General features: G+C 38.1%; 2 long non-coding RNA genes across 2 annotated transcripts in view; one reads left to right on the top strand and one right to left on the bottom strand.

Annotated features, from left to right (window-relative positions):
* The window catches only part of LOC127521117 (uncharacterized), a 147,999-nt gene that overhangs the window by 55,561 nt on the left and 66,201 nt on the right, over window positions 1-26,237 (top strand). The gene's annotated exons all lie outside the window — the stretch shown is intronic.
* LOC127521116 (uncharacterized) overlaps window positions 10,864-26,237 on the bottom strand; it is a 43,106-nt gene continuing 27,732 nt past the window's right edge. The window contains exons 3-5 of the long non-coding RNA XR_007932276.1: window positions 17,839-17,892; window positions 16,452-16,616; window positions 10,864-16,311 (exon numbers count right to left, since the gene is read on the bottom strand). This is a non-coding gene — a long non-coding RNA (uncharacterized LOC127521116). The remainder of the gene's footprint in view (window positions 16,312-16,451; window positions 16,617-17,838; window positions 17,893-26,237) is intronic.

The following is a 26,237-nucleotide window of genomic DNA, read 5'->3' as shown; positions in this document are numbered from 1 at the left end:
ATTATCTACAAATTAAAATGAGTTTGGAAATATAGTCTACAGCAGCCAGCTTTACTAAACGGCCCAAAACGCTCTTTTAACATAGACATTTAAGGAGGGATGGATGAAGTGATAGGGTAGATGAATGAAATTATATTTGTATTATCTTATGGTATGTGTCATTTTCTTAAAATTTTCTGTCTACAAGTGAGCAAAAAGTCAATTTAAAGCAGTTAAGTTAATAATAATTATAATAATAATCCTCAGCAGGGGATTCCCAGACCACTACAATTTAGTGTGCCTCCTCTATTTTAAAACCCATGAGCCGTCACTGTTACTATGTGAATGTAATTGTGTTGTATGTCATTTAAAATGCATTAACAAACTTTCATGATCGATATAGCAATTTTCTATCATTTCTAATAAGGCAACGAATAAAATACCTATTAAAAATGGTCTTAGCACATTAATCTTGCATGAGACTATAGCATTTACAAGCTAACATGCTAACTAGGCCATGCTAACCAGCCAAACGTTGACCCCCTCATAATAACTAGCGCTTACAGAGGGATGAAAACACCACAATTCGTCCACTGAGACACACACACACACACACCTACACACACACACACACTCGTTCTCTGTGACATGAGGATTGTGTCGTGTTTGGCCTAGCGTCCATCTTCTCTTGTGTCATTTTTTTTGAATGACCACCAAAAATATTAAACTTTATAACCTAGTGCCCTAGCAGCTACGCTTCACTGAACAAAGTCCTCTGCAAGTACTTTCTCTCTCTGTTGTGCAATTTGCGAAGGGAACTGCTTATCCTACAGAACCTCAGACGGCTGTGACATATCAAAGCTGAAATGGCTTTTCAAATAGCGGCCGCTCAACCTCCTCTCCTTTAGCAACGCCATGGCCGTACAATGTCACGAGGACATCTTCATTACAGCAGCCAACCCACATTCCGGGGTGAAACAACTAGCTAAAGCCGTGCCAGTCTTTCACCTTTTGTTTCACGATTATGTAAAGCCCTTTTCGCACTCACGTCAGTTGGAATCCGCCAGGCCGCCAAATAGAACATTTCTAATTTAATGTCTCATCCACTTCACTTTGTTTGAACAGTTTCTATCCTCTTCGCCCTCCCTCTCGTGCTTCTCATGAGAGGGACTCGCTAAGCCCAGATTACTTTGAGCTCTCGAGTGGAGTATGAAATGAACACATATCTATTCTTTTGATACTTTCAATAGAGTTGAAATGGATTTGCTCTATCAGAAAGGCATGTGCTCGCTACAGACCGGCTCGAAACGAAGTCCGTCGCTTCTCATTTGTCATATATGGCTCACATTTGACTGGAATGGATTCAGACATATATGGAGGGACTAAATAAATTTCAGCCTAACGTGAAAGGAACTGTGATTTCCTAGAGAGAAGTTATTGGTTCACTTCAGAATGCATACCGGTAATAAGGTAATTCCTTCAGGAACTGTCTGAAGGAAACTGTCTGATTGAGAATTTCTACAGCTATTTCCCAATGTCTGGGTTCAGATGAAAAATTTTATTGCTCAGACGTTTCTCCTTCAAAACTTAATGAAGTCCCCAGTAATGCTTCGTGTAGGATGCACTACTGTTCAAAAGTTTGGTGACAGTAGGATGTTAATGTTCTTAATGTATTTTAAAAGGTATTTTTTTTTCCTGTCATGCAAAGCTGAATTTTCAGCATCATTACTCCAGTCTTCAGTGTCACATGATTCTTCAGAAATCATTCTAATCTGCTGATTTGCAGCTCAAGAAACATATCTTATTATCATCTATGTTAAAAAACAGATGTGCTGCTTAATATTTCTGTGGAAACTGTGATACATTTTTTTCAGGATTATTTGATGAATAGAAAGTTCAAAAGAGCAGCATTTATTTGAAATAAATTTAAATGAATCTTTTCTAACATTATACATGTCTTTACTGTGACTTTGACCAATATTTCAGAGATAGGGCATTCTAGGTGGTTATTATTTGTTTGCGCATTAGCCCCAAGTCAAAAGAGTACACCTCAAGCCTCTAATGTTATTTTGGCCCCTAAATACAGTATGACTCAACTTGTTGAGATCTTTTCTGGTCCCTTCTGGTCCTCTGGAGACACATCTCTACAACTTTACTGGAAATGCATGTGAAATTACTGGGGCCTTGGAATTATAAGGTTCTATCTGCATTCTAAATGGTTTTGACTAGGGATGCACCGATCTGCCCGATACCTCACGTGACGTAACTGACAGAATTGTCCGTGTACAGAGACACCGGCGGCAGCAGCAGAAATGTCAGCCTCAGAGGTGTGGAAATACTTAAAAATTAATGATGCAACACACACATTGCGAACTGCATGCTTTCAATCACAATTCGTTATTGATTAGTGAAGGCGGGATAGGCGGAATCGCGCTGAATGACACAGACCAGAAGCACACACTCTCTCTCGCGCACGCCCTCTCTCTCTCTTTCTTACGCGTGATCCCAGTTCTCTCAAACAGCGTGCGATCGGTTCTCCTTGTGCCTGAATGGTCAAATGCACACACAGTTGTCAAAATGTCCATTGTGTGGAGTATTTCATGTAAATACAGTCGGTTATGGCTTAAGTGGACGTAAACATTTGGGTGAAAACAGGATATGTGTCAGTATCCATGGATGGACTCGGTCCTAAAGGGGCCGTAGCCTATATTTGTCATTAATGTTAATAAAACAACAAAATATGTTGAATAAATGTATACATTGTAAATAAACCTACTGTATCTGAAAAACAAGTTTTTTTTTAATTTGTATCTCTACAAATCTCTACAAAAAGTATTTGTTGTATTGTTTGTAATTTGTTTGTAAATTTCTTTTTATATAACAACAATTATTGGTAATTATTCCCTTTGAAGGTTATTGGACACTGTGAAATTTTTGTTCTTTAAGTTTGTGACAAGCACATAAAAATTATTACTTTTTTCAGTAGAGTAATAATAAAGAAGCTGTCCTACATTCATTAGTCTCACTGTGTTGTGCTTGGAAAACTGCAACATAAAAAAAAAAAAAAAGAGAGAGAGAAATCAATAAATGTATAGGTATCGGTATTGGCGAGTACTAGAAAAAAAGTATCGGTACTCATACTCGGTCCTTAAAAAATGGTATCGCTGCATCCCTAGTTTTGACGTATTGAGCTTCAAAGTTTTTGTATTCCATTCAACTTTGTAGATAGATTCTTTTAGTTTTCTAAATAAAATTCCCAAAATGTACACAACTTAAAAAACATCACATAATGTAAATATGTTGTCACAGAATAAGAATATGTAAATAAATTTGACAAAAATATCAGATAGAGCCTTATAATTCCAAGGTGACGATTTGTCCTCTTCATAATCTAATTGTCAACAACTGTGATATTAGAGAGATCTCATCTATGATTTGTCTTGCCCCGATTGACAGACAGGTCTTGAAGTATTTATTAGGACAGCAGAATGAAGAACATCAGCTCATTTGCCTCAAGTCTCATAACCTCCACAAAGGACAACCCGAAAACTGCTACCACACTTCAATATTAATTCACTCCAGTTCCAATTACATGCTGACTACAACCGCGTCTGACTGACAACTGACATCAAATCCGTTAACTGGCTGTTTCTGGGTTCGCGCTCTATAATTTCATTATGTTTTATCAATATAATTTTGTCAGTGGGATTTAGCATTGATTCGACAATGTTTTCATTCAGAGTAGTACTACAAAAAGGAGGAATTGAGAGAAAGAAAGCTGTAGGGATTTTTAGTGGAAGATTACTGTCAGATTATGGTAAATAAAATATATCCTCATAGTTCTATCCAATATATGTTGAATGGTATGAGTTAAAAAAAAAAATGTTGCTATGTCAGCTGTTAACTAATTTGATGGACACCTTATTATCCCATGAGGCCATGGGTGAGGATTTGTGAATGGAAGTTGTAATTTGTGACGCCACTGACGCTGCATGACAATGACAAAATGGCGGATGTAGTACGTCAAATTTCATTCATACTACATAGAACATACTTTTTTTAACTGTCACAAAGTACGTTTTAAACCAAATGTAGTACCTAATATATAGTATGTGATTTCGGACACAGCTCAGGTATGCATTTTGTCCTTTTTAGTGTTGCATCTTGTGACATCACATCTTGTTTTGTCTTCGTTTACATGTCTTTGGTACGTGTTGTGTTTCAGTTGAACCGCACCAGATTAAGTTTGGAAGTGGACCGAGACCCATCTTTTTAGGGGTCTCGGTCCGTTTGTTTGGTGTTCAGATGGCAGCGTTCACACTTATTCAAATGAACCACACTAACAATCGCATCAGAGTTCGTTTTAATCAAACCAAACCTGCCAAGTGTGAAGTTTTCTTGTGGTGACATTTTCCATTCTTATTCTTTCCTCATATCCTGATCTTTTCCTGTCATCTTGGAAAATCCCTCGGCAAGCCATTTCCAGTCATTTAAACGCAGCCCCTATATGAGTAGGAAAAGATCAAAAACCACCAAATTTTTGGTCAAGATTACATTGAAATAACATACTTCAAATCAGAAACCAATCAAATTGACCTTCACTGTTTTACTGCTAATGGAGGGCTGTTAGTTTCTTCCCAGACCTCCACATTAAAGGGAATGACAAGGGAGCCCAGGTTGCCCTTGAAATTCTGTTCATCAGCGAAGTTCACTTTCAGTCCCTGTATCCGTGCATCCTCAGTCTGTGAAACAATCACAGTCTGTGAGTTTTAATTTCTAACATCCCTCACTGTCTAAGACTCGCGGAGTGAGCAGAGAGATCCATAATAAAAACTTTATTGCTCGTTGCCGAGGAAGGAAAGTAATTACAGGCTTTATAAGGTTATCAATTCCTTGGACCTGATCTTCTTCGATCGCTCCAAGGAACATTTTACACATTGGACAGATAATGGGCAGGGCCTCAAGGGTGTATGTGTGTGTGTGAGTGTGTGGAGACATCTTCTCACTGAGAAATAAAGAACTCTTGGCTTTAATCTTCTTTTCTTGACACAGCACTTTTCCTAAGCAGGTGTTACAAATCTCGACCGTTAATGACTTCAGAGCAGATCTAAAAATGTCTAAGACTCTTTAGGTGATTATATCTCAATTAGATCACTGTGATTCAACATCATTCATACAGAAACCTGTGCGACTCTGGGTGAGATTCATTTGCTATGAATCTATTAACAACACAATGTTAATAGATGGACTTTTTAAGACATTAAATGTAAGGTCACACCAGACTTAAAGCATGTGAAATGTCTTTGGGCCTTGCAACAATTATGGAAAAGAAAATCAGATGTCACACACTAGGGAATCTGCTTAAATTAAAATATTTATATAATTTAAAAGATAAAAAAAGCTCAGATTGGTAATTTGTAATATATACAAACAATTACAAATTACTTTAACAATAGAAGCAGGACCAGAATTATAAAAGCGTATGTAACTTGATGACTTATAACAGCAGAACAAGTACAGAGCCATAGTCTTAACACTGACGCACACGTTTAAATTTTTTTCCCTGACCTATCTTTTCAATAACTATGATTTTCTAAGATGGAAAAGAACGGCTCTTCTTTGAATTGTGCCATAGACAGGGTGGTACTTTTGAGCAGTAATAAAAGACTTTCAAACCCTGGAGAGTTTATTTCTGCATTATGAAGGTATGCACTGTACTCAAAGGCCAGGGGAGAAAAGGAAACTCGACTGTTGTTCATTCAAACTGCACACCACCTTTCCATTTCAAATGACATTTTGAAAATCCCATAAAGGGATCGAAGGCAAATAATTTCTGTGACACAAAGCACTGCATGTGGGGAAATTACATTTTTTCCCTCCAAACCTTGCACTTGGATCTATAGGATAAAAAAAAGAAAGAAAGAAATTACCACGGTACTCCAAAAACATTACTGTAACAGGAGTGTTTACCTCATCCAAAGGTGAAAATTGTAACATTTTTTACTCACCCACATGTCTTTCCTAACTTGTATTTCTTCTGAAACAAAATTGAAAATTGTGCTGGTCATTTTTTTCTTTGAATGAAACTAAATATTTAATGTTCAGAAAATACCCAAAAATACTGTAAAGTATCAAAACAATTAATTTGTCCATTAGTTTTCTGAAGCCATGCATTGATTTCATTATACACTTATAATACTAAATCAAGTCAGGGAGTTGAACTGGCTAACACCAAGTAGAAAAACTTGCTTTCTGATATTATATCATAAGTTTTAACAAGGCTTTTACAAAATTTTTTGGGGCATGTCATAAAAAGTTTGCCAGAAATTGGTAAACCTGAATTTTCGTCACATCAGAGAGCCGCCAGAGTCCCGTCAGCGATCCTGAAGGTTCTCCTGGAGATCAATGAGATTTGACGTGCTGTCAGTAGAATCAAACGCTCATGATGGATGGCTCTGTTCGGTTTATTGTTTCCAGCTGACGTAACGCTGAGCGGCTCTCCTCTAGCCCACTTCTTCAAACCCTTAGGGGAGCCAAGAATATGAAATGGAACTCTTACCTTGTCTCTTTTTTCACCTTATGTTATGTGTAGTTCTGTGAGAAGAGTCGGGTTCTATGAAAAAGATAGTCCCTGATGACTTGAAGCTGTTTAAAGCAATTTTTGCATTATACCTCAGTCATTTAAGTCAGCCTAAACTGTACAAAATGTGATAATGAAAAGCACTTTACATTCATATATATATACAGTATCTCATAGAAGTGAGTACACCCCTCACATTTTTGTAAATATTTTATTATACCTTTTCATGTGACAACACTGAAGAAATGAAACTTTGCTACAATGTAAAGTAGTGAGTGTACAGCTTGTATAACAGTGTAAATTTGCTGTCCCCTCAAAATAACTCAACACACAGCCATTAATGTCTAAACAGCTGGCCACAAAAGTGAGTACACCCCTAAGTGAAAATGTCCAAATTGGGCCCAATTAGCCATTTTCTCTCCCCGGTGTCATGTGACTCGTTAGTGTTACAAGGTCTCAGGTTTTAATGGGGAGCAGGTGTGTTAAATTTGTTGTTATCGCTCTTACTCTCTCATACTGGTCACTGGAAGTTCAACATGGCACCTCATGGCAAAGAACTCTCTGAGGATCTGAAAAAAATAATTGTTGCTCTACATAAAGATGGAGTAGGCTATAAGAAGATTGCCAAGACCCTAAAACTGAGCTGCAGCACGGTGGCCAAGACCATACAGCAGTTTAACAGGACAGGTTCCACTCAGAACAGGCCCCACCATGGTCGACCAAAGAAGTTATGTGCACGTGCTCAGCGTCATATCCAGGGGTTGTGTTTGGGAAATAGCTGCCAGCATTGCTGCAGAGGTTGAAGGGGTGGGGGTTCAGCCTGTCAGTGCTCAGACCATATGCCGCACACTGCATCAAATTGGTCTGCATGGCTATCGTCCCAGAAGGAAGCCTCTTCTAAAGATGATGCACAAGAAAGCCCACAAACAGTTTGCTGAAGACAAGCAGACTAAGGACATGGATTACTGGAACCATGTCCTGTGGTCTGATGAGACCAAGATAAACTTATTTGGTTCAGATGGTGTCAAGTGTGTGTGGTGGCAACCAGGTGAGGAGTACAAAGACAAGTGTGTCTTGCCTACAGTCAAGCATGGTGGTGGGAGTGTCATGGTCTGGGGCTGCATGAGTGCTGCCGGCACTGGGGAGCTACAGTTTATTGAGGGAACCATGAATGCCAACATGTACTGTGACATACTGAAGCAGAGCATGATCCCCTCCCTTCGGAGACTGGGCCGCAGGGCAGTTTTCCATCATGATAACGACCCCAAACACACCTCCAAGACGACCACTGCCTTGCTAAAGAAGCTGAGGGTACCTAAAATCTATTGAGCATCTGCGGGGCATCCTCAAACGGAAGGTGGAGGAGCGCAAGGTCTCTAACATCCACCAGCTCCGTGATGTCGTCATGGAGAAGTGGAAGAGGACTCCAGTGGAAACCTGTGAAGCTCTGGTGAACTCCATGCCCAAGAGGGATAAGGCAGTGCTGGAAAATAATGGTGGCCACACAAAATATTGACACTTTGGGCCCAATTTGGACATTTTCACTTTTCACTTTTGCGGTTTAGACATTAATGGCTGTGTGTTGAGTTATTTTGAGGGGACAGCAAATTTACACTGTTATAAAAGCTGTACACTCACTACTTTACATTGTAGCAAAGTGTAATTTCTACAGTGTTGTCACATAAAAATATATAATAACTCTCACTTCTACTCACTTCTGTAAGATACTGTATATATAGATATATATATGAATTTCAAGAAAAAATCTAAGACAGTAATAAAATTGAGAAATTTCTTGCATAACATATAAAATGTCATAATGTGAAAAAAACTAAAAAAAACTAAATGGTCCTTAAAAATTCAAGAAAAATGTTATATAAATATAAATATATAAAAATGTTGTGGTGAAATATGGCCCAGAAATATTCCTGCAGCTGCCCGGCGTCTTTTCATTGCTAGCTAATTATGTTCAATCAAAAGTCCTCATACTTTTCTGGAAATTTGTCCAGGGCTTATACAACATGGTCTAGTTGGAGAGTGTTAAAAAAGTCTGGAAATAGCATCATTTTCACAAAGCAGCTAAGACGTTTCCATGGTGGCCTATGCTAATGCTTTATCGCTAATTCTAACTATCCCATTTAGAAGAGGATTTGTGGCCCGCTCGACCCCGGAGTGGGTCTTAGGATGGAGGAAATTCAGGAGCATGGGAATACCAATGGCATCAATCAGATGATGAAACAATGATGGGATTAACACATTTTTACTCACACCCAACCTGTGCTAATTTCTGATTAGCATAAATTCCCATGTCATCAGGAAGAGAAAGTTTTTTGGGGGGGGGTGAATTACGGCTGGCTCCGCAGTGCTGGAGATGGAGAAATTGGATTAAATTCATGCCACTCACAACTGCCCTCTGGACTTATGAACACACACACACACGCGCGCAACTCTGGCATCATGAAAATAGAAAAGACTCAAATCCATGCTAAGCTGCTTTGCTAAATCACATTAACACATTATTTAAGGCTAAAAACCTTTACCCTTATCAACAGCCCAAACATCCAGATGTTCTGATGAATAAACTAACTTCTTCCCTCGGTAGAATTAAAATTTAAAGATAGTTGCAGATTCTAATGAGTGAATTCATTCTGCTACTTTAACTAAACAACACCTAGCTTTGTACACAAACAAATGCTATACAAAGTCCTGTATAAAGTATTCTAATGTAAAATCTGTTATAATTGTGCATAAAGGTTGTTCCAAATCTGTTCTGTGATTATTTACTCACCCTCATGTCAATCCACACCTGTTTTGGGTCATTCTCAAAATGTGGTGTGTAAAAGTTCGAATGAAAATTGCTAAAAATGTAGCTGTGTTCCTTGCACACAGCAACTGTGTAGCTTTAGCTTTTTTGGTCTATTTGGACTTGGTCACTATGAACAGCTGATAGAAAATAAGAGAAAATACCGAGTAAAAATAATATCTTTTTTGCGTTCCACTGAAAAAAGAACAACATATGGGTGAGTAAATGACACAATTTTCATATTTAGGTGACCTATTCCTTTAATCTTATGACAAATGACTTGAAGGCATCAAAATAAGCACACATCTTTTGTTCCCTATGTGGCTATTGATGTGCGATACGTGCAGCATTATGCATCTCCCAGTCTTATCCTGCTACATTTACATGATATTTGAGAGATGATGGCCTTGATTCAGACTCCTCTGACAAAGGTCGACCTCTCTAAAGAGGGCTGAAACTCGCTCTGTCATATCTGTCGTTTTTATTCCCTGTAATGGCTTCTGCTGAGATGAGAAATCAATGCGAAATGACGGTTTTGATGGTGATTAACGCCCAAACAGAGCTGGATCAAACCGGCCTATTGTGTTGCCTATTCAGGGAGGGGGTTCGTTTGCTGCGTGCCCGCAGCAGAAAATTAGCGGAAATTGCTTGATGCTCCATCGCTGGAGATATCATTAACCTATTTAATACAAATAAACAAATCGGTCGCTAACACCTCAGGAAAGTTAATTTTCGCATCTTGCAAAGCTATTATATTTCTGACATGTTTTTGAGGCATCACGTCACCTCAGCTGGATCAAACATGAGTTGGCATGATTAGATGTCAATTTTGGCGTCTGGGTTTACTGGTGGTCTGAATGCTGTACGTCGTAGCATCTCCGGAGAGCCTCAGTGCAGAGCAAATAGCTCAGAAATAACCACTTTCGTTTGATGTATTTGCCCATTCACTGTTTGTTTGAGCTTCTCCCTGCAAAATTGTATTTTGCATGGTCGTATAATAGTCGCGAGATCGGGTATGGGCTAATTCCCCTAGCGCATATGCTATATCGGAGTTTTCCTTTGAAAGTTTCCTGCTGTTGTTGACACTTTATTTCAGCTCAACTCTCTGAGGGGGTAACGCTGTTCACCGCTAATTAGAAACTGTTTTCATCCAGCCCTAATCAGGTCACTGGCTTCCATCTTATAGCGAGATGTACCAGTTTCCACAAATTGCTGTAGACAAAGGCTGTGTTTGGGCTGGTTTGTTTCCCATATTCTGAGATGTAGCGTTTGATTTGCGTAGTCGGCTATTTTTAAAACTCTACAACCGCAGTCTTTGTTTGTTTGTCTTTTGTTTCCTACGTGGACCATCAAACACTGTTTACATTAACATTAACTGTCTCTCTTAAATATGTATTTTTAGAGCTCTAGAATAGTATTACTGTATCCATACCACATATAGGTCAGCAAACAGATACTGCAGGTGGTTCAGATTGTATAAATATATAAGCTGGATTCAAAATGAAGCAATACTCAGTTTTATTTACTTGGATTCTTCTTGGCAATATCTGAAACATCTATATTTCTGTACATTAAGAGAGTCTATATAAAATTAGTTCTCTATGTACAATCACACACAGCTATATGACACAAATCAAAGAACAAATCATGGTCCCTATTATTAGTTTTGTTTTGAGCTCACAAGAATGTTTATATGTGTCTGTATATATCTGTTCACACGCAGAACTTTTAAGGATTATGGTAAGGCTTTAGATTACAGCCTGGAAAGTATCGCGTGATTACAAGGAATTTACAGCGTAACTTTCTGTAATTATAGTGTACCTATAAAGTAAGTACGTATACAGTGGGTACGGAAAGTATTCAGACCCCCTTAAATTTTTCACTCTTTGTTATATTGCAGCCGTTTGCTAAAATCATTTAAGTTCATTTTTTTTCCTCATTAATGTACACACAGCACCCCATATTGACAGAAAAACACAGAATTGTTGACATTTTTGCAGATTTATTAAAAAAGAAAAACTGAAATATCACATGGTCCTAAGTATTCAGACCCTTTGCTCAGTATTTAGTAGAAGCACCCTTTTGATCTAATACAGCCATGAGTCTTTTTGGGAAAGATGCAACAAGTTTTTCACACCTGGATTTGGGGATCCTCTGCCATTCCTCCTTGCAGATCCTCTCCAGTTCTGTCAGGTTGGATGGTAAACGTTGGTGGACAGCCATTTTTAGTTCTCTCCAGAGATGCTCAATTGAGTTTAAGTCAGGGCTCTGGCTGGGCCATTCAAGAACAGTCACGGAGTTGTTGTGAAGCCACTCCTTCGTTATTTTAGCTGTGTGCTTAGGGTCATTGTCTTGTTGGAAGGTAAACCTTCAGCCCAGTCTGAGGTCCTGAGCACTCTGGAGAAGGTTTTCGTCCAGGATATCCCTGTACTTGGCCGCATTCATCTTTCCCTCGATTGCAACCAGTCGTCCTGTCCCTGCAGCTGAAAAACACCCCCACAGCATGATGCTGCCACCACCATGCTTCACTGTTGGGACTGTATTGGACAGGTGATGAGCAGTGCCTGGTTTTCTCCACACATACCGCTTAGAATTAAGGCCAAAAAGTTCTATCTTGGTCTCATCAGACTAGAGAATCTTATTTCTCACCATCTTGGAGTCCTCCATGCGGGCTTTCATGTGTCTTGCACTGAGGAGAGGCTTCCGTCGGGCCACTCTGCCATAAAGCCCCGACTGGTGGAGGGCTGCAGTGATGGTTGACTTTCTACAACTTTCTCCCATCTCCCGACTGCATCTCTGGAGCTCAGCCACAGTGATCTTTGGGTTCTTCTTTACCTCTCTCACCAAGGCTCTTCTCCCCCGATAGCTCAGTTTGGCGGGACAGCCAGCTCTAGGAAGGGTTCTGGTCGTCCCAAACGTCTTCCATTTAAGGATTATGGAGGCCACTGTGTTCTTAGGAACCTTAAGTGCAGCAGAAATTTTTTTGTAACCTTGGCCAGATCTGTGCCTTGCCACAATTCTGTCTCTGAGCTCTTCAGGCAGTTCCTTTGACCTCATGATTCTCATTTGCTCTGACATGCACTGTGAGCTGTAAGGTCTTATATAGACAGGTGTGTGGCTTTCCTAATCAAGTCCAGTCAGTATAATCAAACACAGCTGGACTCAAATGAAGGTGTAGAACCATCTCAAGGATGATCAGAAGAAATGGACAGCACCTGAGTTAAATATATGAGTGTCACAGCAAAGGGTCTGAATACTTAGGACCATGTGATATTTCAGTTTTTCTTTTTTAATAAATCTGCAAAAATGTCAACAATTCTGTGTTTTTCTGTCAATATGGGGTGCTGTGTGTACATTAATGAGGAAAAAAATGAACTTAAATGATTTTAGCAAATGGCTGCAATATAACAAAGAGTGAAAAATTTAAGGGGGTCTGAATACTTTCCGTACCCACTGTAAGTATAGGGGAACAATATGTAAAGTTTTGGGAATAAAGGTGTAACAACCAGGAAAATAATAAATTATTTATACTGTAAGTATTTTAGAACTAAGGGGGACTTACTATTATGATAGATCTTACGTTTGGGAGCAATTTAGCGAGAACATACACTGCACACCTTTTTGTAATAATAGTGTACAAATATATAAAGGATTTTTTTTTTTTTAATTATGGGGTAGGCTACATATCAGTGCATTCATACAGTAATTTGTTCTGTTTTAGTTTGTGCTTACATGTTTCAAGGCAAGTAAAACTATTGCAATTTTGTTTTTAAATACTGGGGAAATACTCTTGTACAATGTAGTAACAGTGTGTGACATTGTGGGCTGTAAATGAAAGTGGTGCTTGTTACCCTCTTGTTCCATGTTACAGGGTAAGTACAATAAAAAACACACACAATCTGATATCACTCCAAAACCTTTATTTGAAAAACAACTTAATTCAAAACAGGTCAACAACACTTCTTATTCATTTATTCATTTTTTAAAATCAACTTTTCATTTTAAATTCTGAAGTCCTGACAGAAAGTAGCACGTTTTGCCCCTTTTTTTGTTTGTTTGTTTCTCTTGCTTGGCTTTCTCCTTCTCTTGTTCCTCTTCTTCTTTTTAAATCTTTCCACTTATGAACCTTAAGAAGGAATCCCATGTCTTTTGCAATTCTGTATGCTGGTTTACTTATGTGAAACTGTCTTGTTTGTTTCTCATTATTATTAACTGTTATTCTGTGTATTTTGTTTAGAACATTCATTAAAAAAATGAGTTTCTCGGCACGCTTATGTCATGCTTCAACTCTCAACCATCTCATGCATGCACAGGTGACAGCTGGTCGGAAGCATTAGTCTACAGTTTAAAAATGTAAAATATTTGGTATTTTTCTTACAAACACTTACCATTTCACTTCAGAAGACATTGATTCATCCACTGGGGTCATATGGATTACTGTAGTTATTGCTGTATGTGCTGTTTGATGCTTCAACCTTTAGGAACATATGAGCTTGCATTATAAAACATTTCCAGAGATTATTTATTTATCTAAAAAAGCTTTTGCTTAAGAACGAAAGTCGTATACATCTCGGATGGAATGAGGGTAAAAGATGAGTAAATGGTGAGCACATTTCTTGGTGTACTGTATTTTCTTTTAATGCATACAGAATAGCAAGAGACATGGGATTCCCTCTTAAGATTCATCAGTGGAAAGAAAGAACAAGAGGAGGAGGAAGCCAAGCAAGAGAAACAAATAAGAAGTGTTGTAAATCTGTTTTGAAATAAGTTGTTTTTCAAATAAAGGTTTTCAAGTGATATCAGATTGTGTGTGTTTTTATTGTACTTACTCTGTAACTACATGAAACAAGAGCATTTCCCCTGTGCTAAAAAAAAAGTTACTTGCCTTGAAACAACTTAATCTGTGCACTTTTGCAATAAAAACAAAATACTGTGTAAATGCACTGATATGTAGCCTAATTTTAAAAAAGCCTTTATATATTTGTACACTATTATTACAAAAAGGTGTGCAGTGTATGTTCTTGCTAAATTGCTCCCAAACGTAAGATTGTTGTCTATCATAATTGTATAAATACCCCTTAGTTCTAAAATACTTACAGTATAAATAATTTGGGTAACACTTTATTTTACAGTGTCATTGATACACGTTACATGTAATTACTGTAGTGATAACTATAAAATATGCATAATTACATGCAATTAACCCTAAACCAAACCCTCACCCCAAACCTAAACCTATAGTAAGTACATGCAGTTAATTGTTATTACTCAGTACTTAAATGCATAATTTGTTAACCATAATTTGATATTTTCATGGTTGTTACTCCTTTATTCCCAAAACTTTACATATTGTTCCCCTATACTTACATGTACTTACTTTATAGGTACACTATAATTACCAAAAGTTACACTGTAAATTCCTTGTAATTACGCAGTACTTTCCAGGCTGTAATCTAAAGCGTTACCAGGATTATTTTAAAGTCATTTTACCATTTTCTGTATCACTCATTTTATTCATAATTGAAGCAAAACATATCTTAGTTTTTTCTTAAGCTTAAATAGATTAACAAGCAACAAACAAACCACAAAAATAATACAAAAATGTTGTATTATAACATTTTTGTATATAATATTAACACACAAAATATATTATATTTACACACACACACACACACACACACGTTCCAAAGTTAGGGGTCAGTAAGATTTTTGTAATGTTTTTGAATTAAGTCTCTTATGCTCACCAAGGCTAAACAGTATTATTGCAAAATATTTCATTTAAAAGAATAAATTTAAAATACGCTGATTTGCTGCTCAAGAAAGATTTCTTATTGTGAGTGTTGAAAACAGTTTAACATTTTTTGTGAAGACCATGATACATTTTTTTTTTTTCTCAGGATTCTCTGATTAATAGAAGTTTTGAAAGAATGCATTTATTTGGAATATAAATCTTTTGTAGCTTTTCTAAAATTGTCTTCACTGATACTTTTGATCAATATAATGTGTCCTTGCTGAATAAAAGTATTAATTTCTTTAAAAAATCTTACTGACCTCAAACTTTTGAACAGTGGTGTATACAGTCATAATTTACTCTCTTTCTCTTTCTCTCTCTCTCTCGTGTTGTTTTTATTGTCATTTTTGGAGATTTATATACTCTGTTATATGGATCACAGCAATGTGAACACTGTTAAATATCTAATATTGGGTTCCACGCACACACAAAAGAACATTTTTTTTAAAACTGTTTTGAAAGACGTGAGGTTGTGCTAAAAATGATAGTTTTCATAGAGTGAAATATTCCACTAAGCACATGGACAGCTGTCAAAGGCTCTTCCAATTTTTTTTTCCACCTGTGAATATTTTTTTGAGTGACTACAGATGTTTCAAAAGAACTGACATAAAAGATGACAACCTTCAGAGTAGCTTTTGACAACCTCCTGGATAATGAGTCACGTGGTGGTGTTTGATGCATGATTCTGGCTATCTTAGAGAGTCTCTATCAAAAGATACACGCCAACCAGTCACTAAAGTTGGCATAAGTTAAATAATCTATGAAATATACACTTAATATTAGCAAAAGAACTTCATAGTATGTTCATATGAAAGATTATGCAAATATCACTATATGGAGACATTAATGTGTTCATTCATGAGGATAAAAGTTTACAGTATAAAAAAAAAAAAAAAAAAATCACATTTTAATGTCATTTAAGTATTCAGCAACACACAAAGTAATTAGCACACAAGTGCTTATGCACATGGAAATCTATTTTAGTTTTGGAATGGTTGAGTGTAAAGCCATCAGAAAAGGACATCTGTTGGAAAAAGGCATATGTGATTGGAGTGAAAAGGAAGAAGAGCCACGACAGATCCTTCTGTCGCTCGCAGTGATACATTTCACGCAGGAAACGTCCCAAAAGGCTTTCCGCCAGAAGATACTAAGGCTCCTCTGTAAAACAAATTTTTAACACTATTATGAGAAATACAACAGTCGTCACTGATAAAAAGTTATTAAATAGTTTTTAAGCAGGAGGCATCAGTTTTCAGGCCTAAAGCCAAAGTGGGAAAATGGTGGAGACTGACTCTTACCTTCTTCTGGATCTTCCGGACTTTCTGGGACCTGCACCTCGGGGTCGCTCTTAAACACTAAGGCCTCCTCATGGGTGTAATATGAACCTTTCTGATGGGCAATGTAGCGGAGAACCACTATCATCATTATCAGTATCATCACGACAGCTGCTATTACAGAGACTCCTGGGTGATGGAACAATCACAAGAAGAACAGAAACGAATGAATTCAAGTTGATAATACACGTTTTTGCATGGACGCCATAGAACAGAGGAGTCCAATCCTGCTCTTGGAGGGACAATGTCCTGCAAAGTTTAGTTCCAACACCAATTGAACACACCTGAACCAGCTAATCAAGGTCTCACTAGGCCACATGTGTCAAACTCCGCTCCTGGAGGGCCACTGTCCTGCAGAGAGTAGCTCCAAACAGCTTCAAAACACCTGCCTTCAAGTTTCTAGTAATCCTGAAGACCTTGATTAACTGATTCAGGTGTGTTTAATTTGGGTTAGAGCTAAACTCTGCCGGACAGTGGACCTTCAGTACCGACTTTGGACACCCCTGCCATAGAAGAATCATTATGGGTTGCCCTAAGAACCTTTCAGAAAACAGTTCTGAAATAGACCATTTTGTGTGTGTGTGTATGAAGAACATTTTAAGAATCTAAAGAACCTTTATCCACTATAAAGAACCTTGTCAAATGAAATGGAGAGATTCAAATGATATTAAAGGTTCTTCATGGAAACGTAGATGCCAGTAAAGAATCTTTTTAAGGGTACGTTTACACGACAATGATGTACTAAAAACGAAAATGTTTTTCCTTTGTTTTTCTCACACAGACAATGTTGTCAAAACGATCCCCATTCACATGGATCCACGAAAACGAGTAAAAACGCTGTATTATTTTGCCAGGCCAGTAGTTGGCGATGTCACTTTGTAAAGAAACACTATGTCACCAGTTTCACAAATTAGCATTTTTGTAGTTTACTCTGAGATGATAATGGTATTGTTTTCAAAACCTTGCACTTTGAATCTGTTTTCAAATGTTTGTGTTTTCAGCCCCCTAAAGTGGCGTTGTCGTGTAAATGGTCAACCAAAACTCATAAAAAAATTCAATTTTTAGTTGAAAACGATGTCGTGTAAACTGCCCGTGTATCTAAAAAAACAGTGTGTTCTTCAGAGGGTGGGACTTGAAGACCTAAACTTGATTTTATCCATTGGAAATTGATTAGATGGTGGAAAGTGGGTGTGGCTATGAGTAAAACATGAGGTTGAATAACATATAAAGCTAATTTACTGAATAATTCAACCTTAAATATCCATTGAGACTGGTATTATCAGTGTGGCCATGTATGATTCAGAGTTGTAGATTAATATAGGTCATCTTTTGAATACGATTGCATTCTTACCTATCAGAATGAGGTTCACTGATTCGTCGGCAAACTCGACACTGGGAGCCATATCTGAAACAAAACCAAAACATTCAATATTTTTTCATTAAATTGATTCAATAGTTTTTCTACCCTTCCCTACAGGAACTTTGTGCTTTTCATGAAAGTCTCACACGCGGCACTTGAAAACAATCTTAGTGTTGTATTTTTAATGGAGGGAGCACAGATCTTGGAGAGGAAACACCACAAAGAGGATAATTTGGGCAATGAGGATGTCTATCTAAATCCGATTGCAAACATCTGCTCTCCACTCCACAGAATGCCACATTTTCTTATTTCAGGGCTTCCCGGAGAATAGAGAAATACGCAAATGTGAGCTCTCTAATGGGATAGTTCATCCAAAATTCATCATTTACGCACCCTCATGTCATTCCAAAGCCATATAAGTGATCTTTTTTGTAATGTATTAGATTGGAGATGTTGAGTTTCAAAAGAGGTCCATACCACTTTTCTAAGCCTTCTGAAGTCATTCAATAGCTTTGTTAAGGAAATAAGATTAAATTTCAGTATTTATTTGCATCAAGCTCTTAAGTCTCATTCAAAAATGGCACGCTTGGGACACGAAAAGGAAGATGTCAAATCTGGTACTGTAATGATGGGTCGAATGCGTGAGGATCCATTTGCAGCTTGTTTATTAAAAGTACTTACAGAGTAGACAGGGCAAAGGCAGAGACACAAACAGGGACAGGCAATGGTCGAGGCAGGCGGCAGACAAGCAGAGTAAAGTCACAGGCAATGGTCAGGGCAGGTGGCAAACAAACACAGTCCAATAAACAGTCCAATGGCAACAGAAATACAATCCACAAGAAAACGCTCAGAAGTGATCACCGGGGCAAATCAAGACTTCGCAATGAGGTTGTGTGTGTGTAAGTCCTTTATAGTCCAGGTAGTGTGCTAAGCTGTATGTGGCAACTGGTGATTGGTGTGGAGTGTGCATGTGATTGGCAAGGAGGATTATGGGAAATGGAGTCCAGGAACTGACAGGAACAGACAGTGATCGTGACAGGTACTGATTTGACTTAAATTTTGGTCAAGCTATTGTATGGCTTGGGAAGACTTGAGAAGAACCAACCTTTAAATATCTCAAATGTTTCCCCTAGACAGCAATGAGACTAATTGGAGAATGTGTGGAGAAGTTTAAGTGTCCTGCTTCTGAGATTATTCTCTTGAGAACATGCATCTCCCCTAGAGTTTCAGAACGTATCTCAAAGTCTCAAACTCTGCTCAGATTTGCTAAGATATAGTCAAATATCTCAAAATTAACTCCAACATTTATTATCATATTCTTTCAAGACCAAGTTGTGCCTTTCACGTATAAATTTAAAATACTCTGGCTGACCCCTCAGAGTGAGTTTTTCAAAGCTACATTTAGAATGTATGACTTTATTGTTTCCATGGTGACGCGTCATTGCTTGTCACGCGACACACCGCAGCCACAATAGAGGGTATGTACGTGACGTCACCGTCGACCGTTATGACTGCGGTTACGCCCACTGAGTGGCAAAAAGACTGAGTGGCAGCATTGGTTTTCAGCGTGAATGCCGCGAAAAATACACAAAACACATCCAAAACAGGAAAGAGCTTTGCGATTGACTGTACAATTAGATTTGGCAAGCAATCTGAGGGATATTTTTACAGACTGCCGAAAGCTACAGAAAAAAGAAGCAAATGGATCACTACAATTCACAGAAACAACCGGACTCCAGGCAGAGATTTTGGGGTAAAATCATACTCTATATACTGTGTTGACAACTCATCAATTAAATATTTACCATCTTATATTCAGCATAATTGGGTGTTTTAAATAAACACTGACAAAATCTACACAAGTTTTAGGGCTGGACGATATGACGATATATATAACATAAGTGATCACTCAGATTTAGACCTACCTATATTCAGTGGCGCAAAAATGGGGTATGCAGTATATGCAGCGCATAGGAGGGCGGAGGGCGGAGGGCGGCGCCCCTATGCGTTGTGCCAAAACGTCTTTGAAAATCTTTTTGAATAAAATGTTTAAAATAAATTTAAAAATGATGTTTGTTGAAAAACAATGTTTGTTTAGATTTTAAATTCAAGTGATATCAACTGCTCACCATTTCGACAAGAGCCGTTGCTCTGTTACGGACAGTCACATGTCCAAAATGGACAGAGGAGGGAAGCGTTTCTGGGGCGCAGAACAGAAAACAGAAAACGCAAAAAAGAAAATGAAAATGAAAAACAGTGTCTTAAAATGAGGACATCGATGTCCATGTGGATAACAAGAAATTGGTAAGCGTAACCTATATCACTGTAAGTCTTTGATGTCATACACCAGTCGGTCTGCGTCTAGCGCCGCTTCAAGTCTTTTATGAATGGTCCGCTGAATCACTTTTGTTACATTTAAAACGCAGATTCAGAAATGAAACACTGCTGTGTGTTGATGGAGACGAACAGTTCTGCTTTGTCTTTATAGTTTCATTGGCAAAATTGAACAAACCAGACAATATTTTGTCTAAAATAACACAATATAAACTTATTTTGAACTTACGTATAAAATAAGTAGCCTATTGCATGTTGCACTTATTTTATTTGGGACAAAAACAGCACTCGTGTAATATTGAAATCCGTTACTTTTGTGATACTGCTTAACTCATATGATAAATATGAGACAAAAACTCAATAAGGGGCATTTTTGCTCCAGTATCTTGAGTTTTATGGCCATTCTAACTGCATTCTGTAATCTCTATCCATCGCATAGTGAGTTGTTGCCCTGCATTATATTCCTCATCAGATGACCTACATAGGTTTGGGGCGGGGCAAGTGCATTAAAAAATGTAAAGTTTTTTTTTTTTTTATTGTAATTAATGAATCTAATTAACGTGTTAAATCGACAGTAAAATGCAGGAAGTTTTCTGTGTGTGAGGGTTAGGGGATATAGAGTGGCAAGAAAATTGAAAAATGTGAGAAAATGTGAATCCTTTGGATTTTCTGGATTAATTGATCATATCAATTGCTCAATGTCATATTCATTAAAGTCACAAGTAGACAAAACACAATGTAGGCTAGGGGGGGCGCCAACCATGATCTTGCATACCCCTCAGCAAATGTGCAGTTGCGCCCCTGCCTATATTGTAGTTATAAAAAGCGTTCACAGGCAGATTTGCTTTATATATTTCCCTGGCGTCGAAATCAGGCACATATAAATGTCAGGAAACACGATTCCTGGCTGCATGTCAATATCCATGGATTAGGTTTCTTTGACATGTTATAAGGAACACTTTTGAGCCCAACCTTTAGTCTAATAGTTTGTTTTACTCACGTTTACTCACGCAGTTTCCCCTATTAAATCCAATCAGGCAGCAGGTTCTTTTGCCACTCAGTCCAGCTGAGGGAGCGCGTTCTGGTGGGAAAGTGATGTCAATGCATACCCTCTATAGCACTGTATCACTGATGATCTGCTTTTATTTCATTTTTCCTTTTTTATTCAAAATATTCACAAATTTGTTGACTATAGCATGAAATATCTGATATTCAATTTGTCAAATATGTGCAAGTGGATGTGTTTTGTTGCTTAAATACTTTTATAATGATCGCATTAATTGAGATTTACGTGCGATGGGCGCCGCCATGTTAGTTTGTGCCGCAGTGCAGAGAATCCAATCTAACGTGCAAATTCATCCACTTCTCCCGAAATACATGAAGGTAAGTGAGCCGGTGAACTGGGAGAAGAATAGGGTAAACTTTAAAGTTACTTACATAATGTGTATCTGATATGAAGAAGACGTGTCGTCTAATCGTAATGGAAAGGAATATTGCTGCTTCCAAAGACATCATTGTGTATTCTACAAACTCTAAATGTATTGTTTTGTTACTACTCATGTGCATTTAAATGTCTGAAACCTAAAATAAACATTATGTGGTTAAAAAAAACGCTGCATATTTGTGATATTATGAAAAGCGCAGAGCGCGTCCTTCTCTGGCTCGCGCGAAAGCACATTTGAAGGCAGCTGATCACGTGATTCGCTGAACATTCTAATCACACCGGTGTGATCGTACGTGTAAAGGGGTTAACATTAATTTTATAGTTTTGTATTCTTTAAGGCCCATTGACACCAAGAACGAGAACTATAATGATAACTGTATTGGCATCCACACCAAAGTTTCTGTTTGGCTGTCAATAATTTTAGTGTTCATCAGCTTGAAAAAAAAATCACCAACGATATCGTTCCTGTTTCGTTATCATTACAATTTTAAAAACTTTATAGTTATCATTATCATTCATGGTGTGAATGGGCCTTCAGTAAATTTTTGCAGGGGGAATGCAAGAGATTTAGAGTTTAGCACGAAGGTGAAAAATTTTCCCATGCAGATTTAGCAAGGTGTAACCAAGTTGGTTACACCATACTGACTAACAGTGACTTCAGTGTGAGCGGTGCTTGATACATCACTACACTATTGACAGACCTTTTTTTTCTCACAAAATTTCACCGAAATATGACCGCACCTTTACTCTACATCAGAGGTCTCCAAACTCAGTCCTGGAGAGCCGCTGTCCTGCAAAGTTTAGCTCCAACCCCAATTAAACACATCTGAACCAGCTAATCAATGTTTCACTACGCATACAAGAAACTTTTAAGGAGGTATGTTGGAGCTGGTTGGAGCTAAACTCTGCAAGACAACGGCCCTCCAGGACCAAGTTTGGAGACCTCTGCTCTACATCAACGATTGTCTTATTTATCGTCTTTTCTCCAAAGCAATTTTAAGAGAAACATCCTGAGACAAGTTTCATGAATGAACCATCAATGAGATCTCAATTAAGTCTCCTGAGCAATGGAGGAGCAACTTTCAAGCAATTAAAGCCTCTGGCGCTGTTGTGTGGTTACGTGTGACCGAGTCTATGTGTGTCTGAGTACTTTTGCACAGCTCATTAATGCATAATTACCTGCTACATCTAGGTGTTAGCCTATCATTACTGCTCCATTAATCAGAGCTTAAAATGCACTGCCCACTCAGAGCCATTAAACAACAAGCGTCAATAAGAGAGAGAAGGGGGCGGCTAGGAGAGGACATCATGATAATGAAGCACCTTGAATTGAAAAGGAGAGAGATACTGGCTCCGTTCCAAAACCTAGCGAGATAACAACATAGGAAGCATTTCTAGACATCAAAGACACACTCGTGACGCAAAGGCTGTTCCAAAAGGTAGGTAGCTGTCAATTTAATGTTAATTTAGTAAAAAAAAAAAAAAAATCATAAAAAATACACTGAACATTTAAATCTCTTTGTACTAAATAAATATTTGTAAAAAAAAAAAAAAAAAAAAAAAAGTGTCACCATTTGCATTTTTCATTGTTACCTAATGCCCTGTAACAAGGATGCTCTAGCATTATTTCCAAACATCAAAATAAATAAATAAATAAAAAAAAAATTAAAAAAAAATAAACAAAACAAAACAAAACAAAACAATGCACACCATTTCGGAAATGGTTCCAAAGTTATTATAATTTTAATATATATATATATATATATATATATTTTTTTTACTTTCTTTAAGATGTCTGGAAAACCATGTCAGAAATTGTATATATTATATTAACATTTATTTCATCCTTGCATATGGGCAGAGATCATATGGAAATCAAACACAACAAGTTTGACTGCGATCAGGAGACGTATCATGTGAGCTCATTTGTCTTCCTTTTGTAGTCGGTGTTTAATTGCTAAAGTTAAACTTTTAAACTTTCTTGAGACATGCCAAACAGTTGCTCATGTCGCCTCAAATCGCCAGCTTTCATTGAAAACGAATGTCTTCCGGGAGCTTTGTTGCTGCAAAAGAGCTTTAGAGGGCAGCTGCCTAAGTATGCAGTAGGAAAGCAGGCGCACTAGGTTTTGGAATACAGCCTGTGTGTGTGTGTGTGTGTGTTTGAATGAGAAAGCTCTCGAGCTGATTAATTCTGTGAATAAAGAGCACAAATGCAATTCTAAGTGAGATGTTTACCAGAATCTTTCCTTTTGACCTCCGTCCACCTCTCTTCCTCAGTTTATCTGTCTATTCTTTTTTTCTTCTTCTTTACTATTCTCTGTATCCCCCCACCCCAATTCCAAGCCTCATTAAATCCCTCGTCAGCAGCTCTACATCTCATCAGTCACTGCCTCATTTACACACGTCCATCTGTTGGATGCAAGATCACACACACACTCTCTCACTCACTGCAGAGATGCATTACAGAACCCCTGCATTGTTCCTGTTCCTTTGGTGTTTACGGTTCTGCTAAATTAGTTAAAACTCAGATGCATTCAGTTGGGAAGAGGTTATATGAGCTGAATAAATTGCTAAAAGTCTTTTTACCAGGCATGTTATCCTATATGGTGATGATACTGGCCAAAAAACAAAACAAAACAAATAAGAGTGACTGTTTGACAGCTTTAAAGACACAAAATTGCATTTGTACTATACACACACACACACACACACACACATATACACATACACACATATATATATATATATATATATATATATTATAATATAAAATAAAATAATATAATATAATATAAACATTTTATATAATAATACAAATTATTACATCTTATTAAAAATATCTAATAAAATAAAATAAAATAAAAAAAATAAAAATGCCAGAATGAATATCAGGGTTCCAAATTAATCCAAAATTAAATTTTTATTTTAAAATGTTTTATTAATTCAACCAAGTTCCATGAAAAGAACTAATAATATAATATAATATAATATAATATAATATAATACACTGCTCAAAAAAATTAAAGGAACACTTTTTAATCAGAGAATAGCATCAAGTCAGTTAAACTCCTGGGATATTGATCTAGTCAGTTAAGTAGCAGAGGCTGTTGTTAATCAGTTTCAGCTGCTTTTGTGTTAATGAAATTAACAACAGGTGCACTAGATGGGCAACAATGAGACGACCCCCAAAACAGGAATGGTTTTACAGGTGGAGGCTACTGACATTTTTTTTTCCCCTACTCATCTTTTCTGACTGTTTTTCACTAGTTTTGCATTTGCCTAGGGTCAGTGTCACTACTGGTAGCATAAGGCAATACCTGGACTCTACAGAGGTTGCACTGGCAGTCCAACTCCTCCAGGATTGCACATCAATACGTGCCATTGCCAGAAGGTTTGCTGTGTCTCCCAGCACAGCCTCAAGAGCATGGAGGAGATTCCAGGAGACAGGAAGTTACTCTAGGAGAGCTGGACAGGGCCATAGAAGGTCCTGAACCTATCAGCAGGACCGGTGTATGCTCCTTTGTGCAAGGAGGAACAGGATGAGCACTACCAGAGCCCTACAAAATGACCTCCAGCAGGCAACTGGTGTGAATGTCTCTGACCAAACAGTCAGAAACAGACTTCATGAGGGTGGCCTGAGGGCCCGACGTCTTCTAGTGGGCCCTGTGCTCACTGCCCGGCACTGTAGAGCTCGATTGGCATTTGCCATTGAACACCAGAATTGGCAGGTCCACCACTGGCGCCCTGTGCTTTTCAGATGAGAGCAGGTTCACCCTGAGCACATGTGACCGACGTGAAAGGGTCTGGAGAAGCCGTGGAGAACGTTATGCTGCCTGTAACATCATTCAGCATGACCGGTTTGGTGGTGGGTCAGTGATGGTCTGGGGAGGCATATCCATGGAGGGACCACAGACCTCTAGAGGCTAGATAATGGCACCCTGACTGCCATTAGGTATCGGGATGAAATCCTTGGACCCATTGTCAGACCCTACGCTGGTGCAGTGGGTCCTGGGTTCCTCCTGGTGCACAACAATGCCCGGCCTCATGTGGCGAGAGTATGCAGGCAGTTCCTGGAGGATGAAGGAATTGATACCATTAAATGGCCCCCACACTCACCTGCCCTAAATCCAATAGAACACCTCTGGGACACTATGTTTCGTCCATCCGACGGCACCAGGTTGCATCTGTCCAGGAGCTCAGTGATGCCCTGGTCCAGATCAGAAAATATCCCAGGATACCATCCGTCGTCTCATTAGGAGCATGCCTCGACGTTGTCAGGCATGCATACAAGCACATGGGGGCCATACAAACTACAAAACTACTACCATTTTGAGTTTTTGCAATGAAATTTCAGCAAAATGGACTAGCCTGCTGCATCATTTTTTCACTTTGATTTTTGGGGTGTCTTTAAATTCAGTGCTCTGTAGGTTGATAATTTTCATTTCCACCAAACGATGTGGCATCCTTTCATTCCTAACACATTACCCAGTCCATATCAGTATGGATATCCAGCATGATATATTTCCCCATTGAGATCTGATGTGTTTTCAAATAAATAAATAAATAAATAAATAAATGAAAAATGCCAGAATAAGTTACATGGGTTATAAAT

The sequence above is a fragment of the Ctenopharyngodon idella genome, chromosome 10, assembly GCF_019924925.1.
Source record: "Ctenopharyngodon idella isolate HZGC_01 chromosome 10, HZGC01, whole genome shotgun sequence".
NCBI lineage: Eukaryota > Metazoa > Chordata > Actinopteri > Cypriniformes > Xenocyprididae > Ctenopharyngodon > Ctenopharyngodon idella.
Note: the sequence above shows the minus strand (reverse complement) of the source record. Positions and strands in the feature narration are given on the sequence as shown.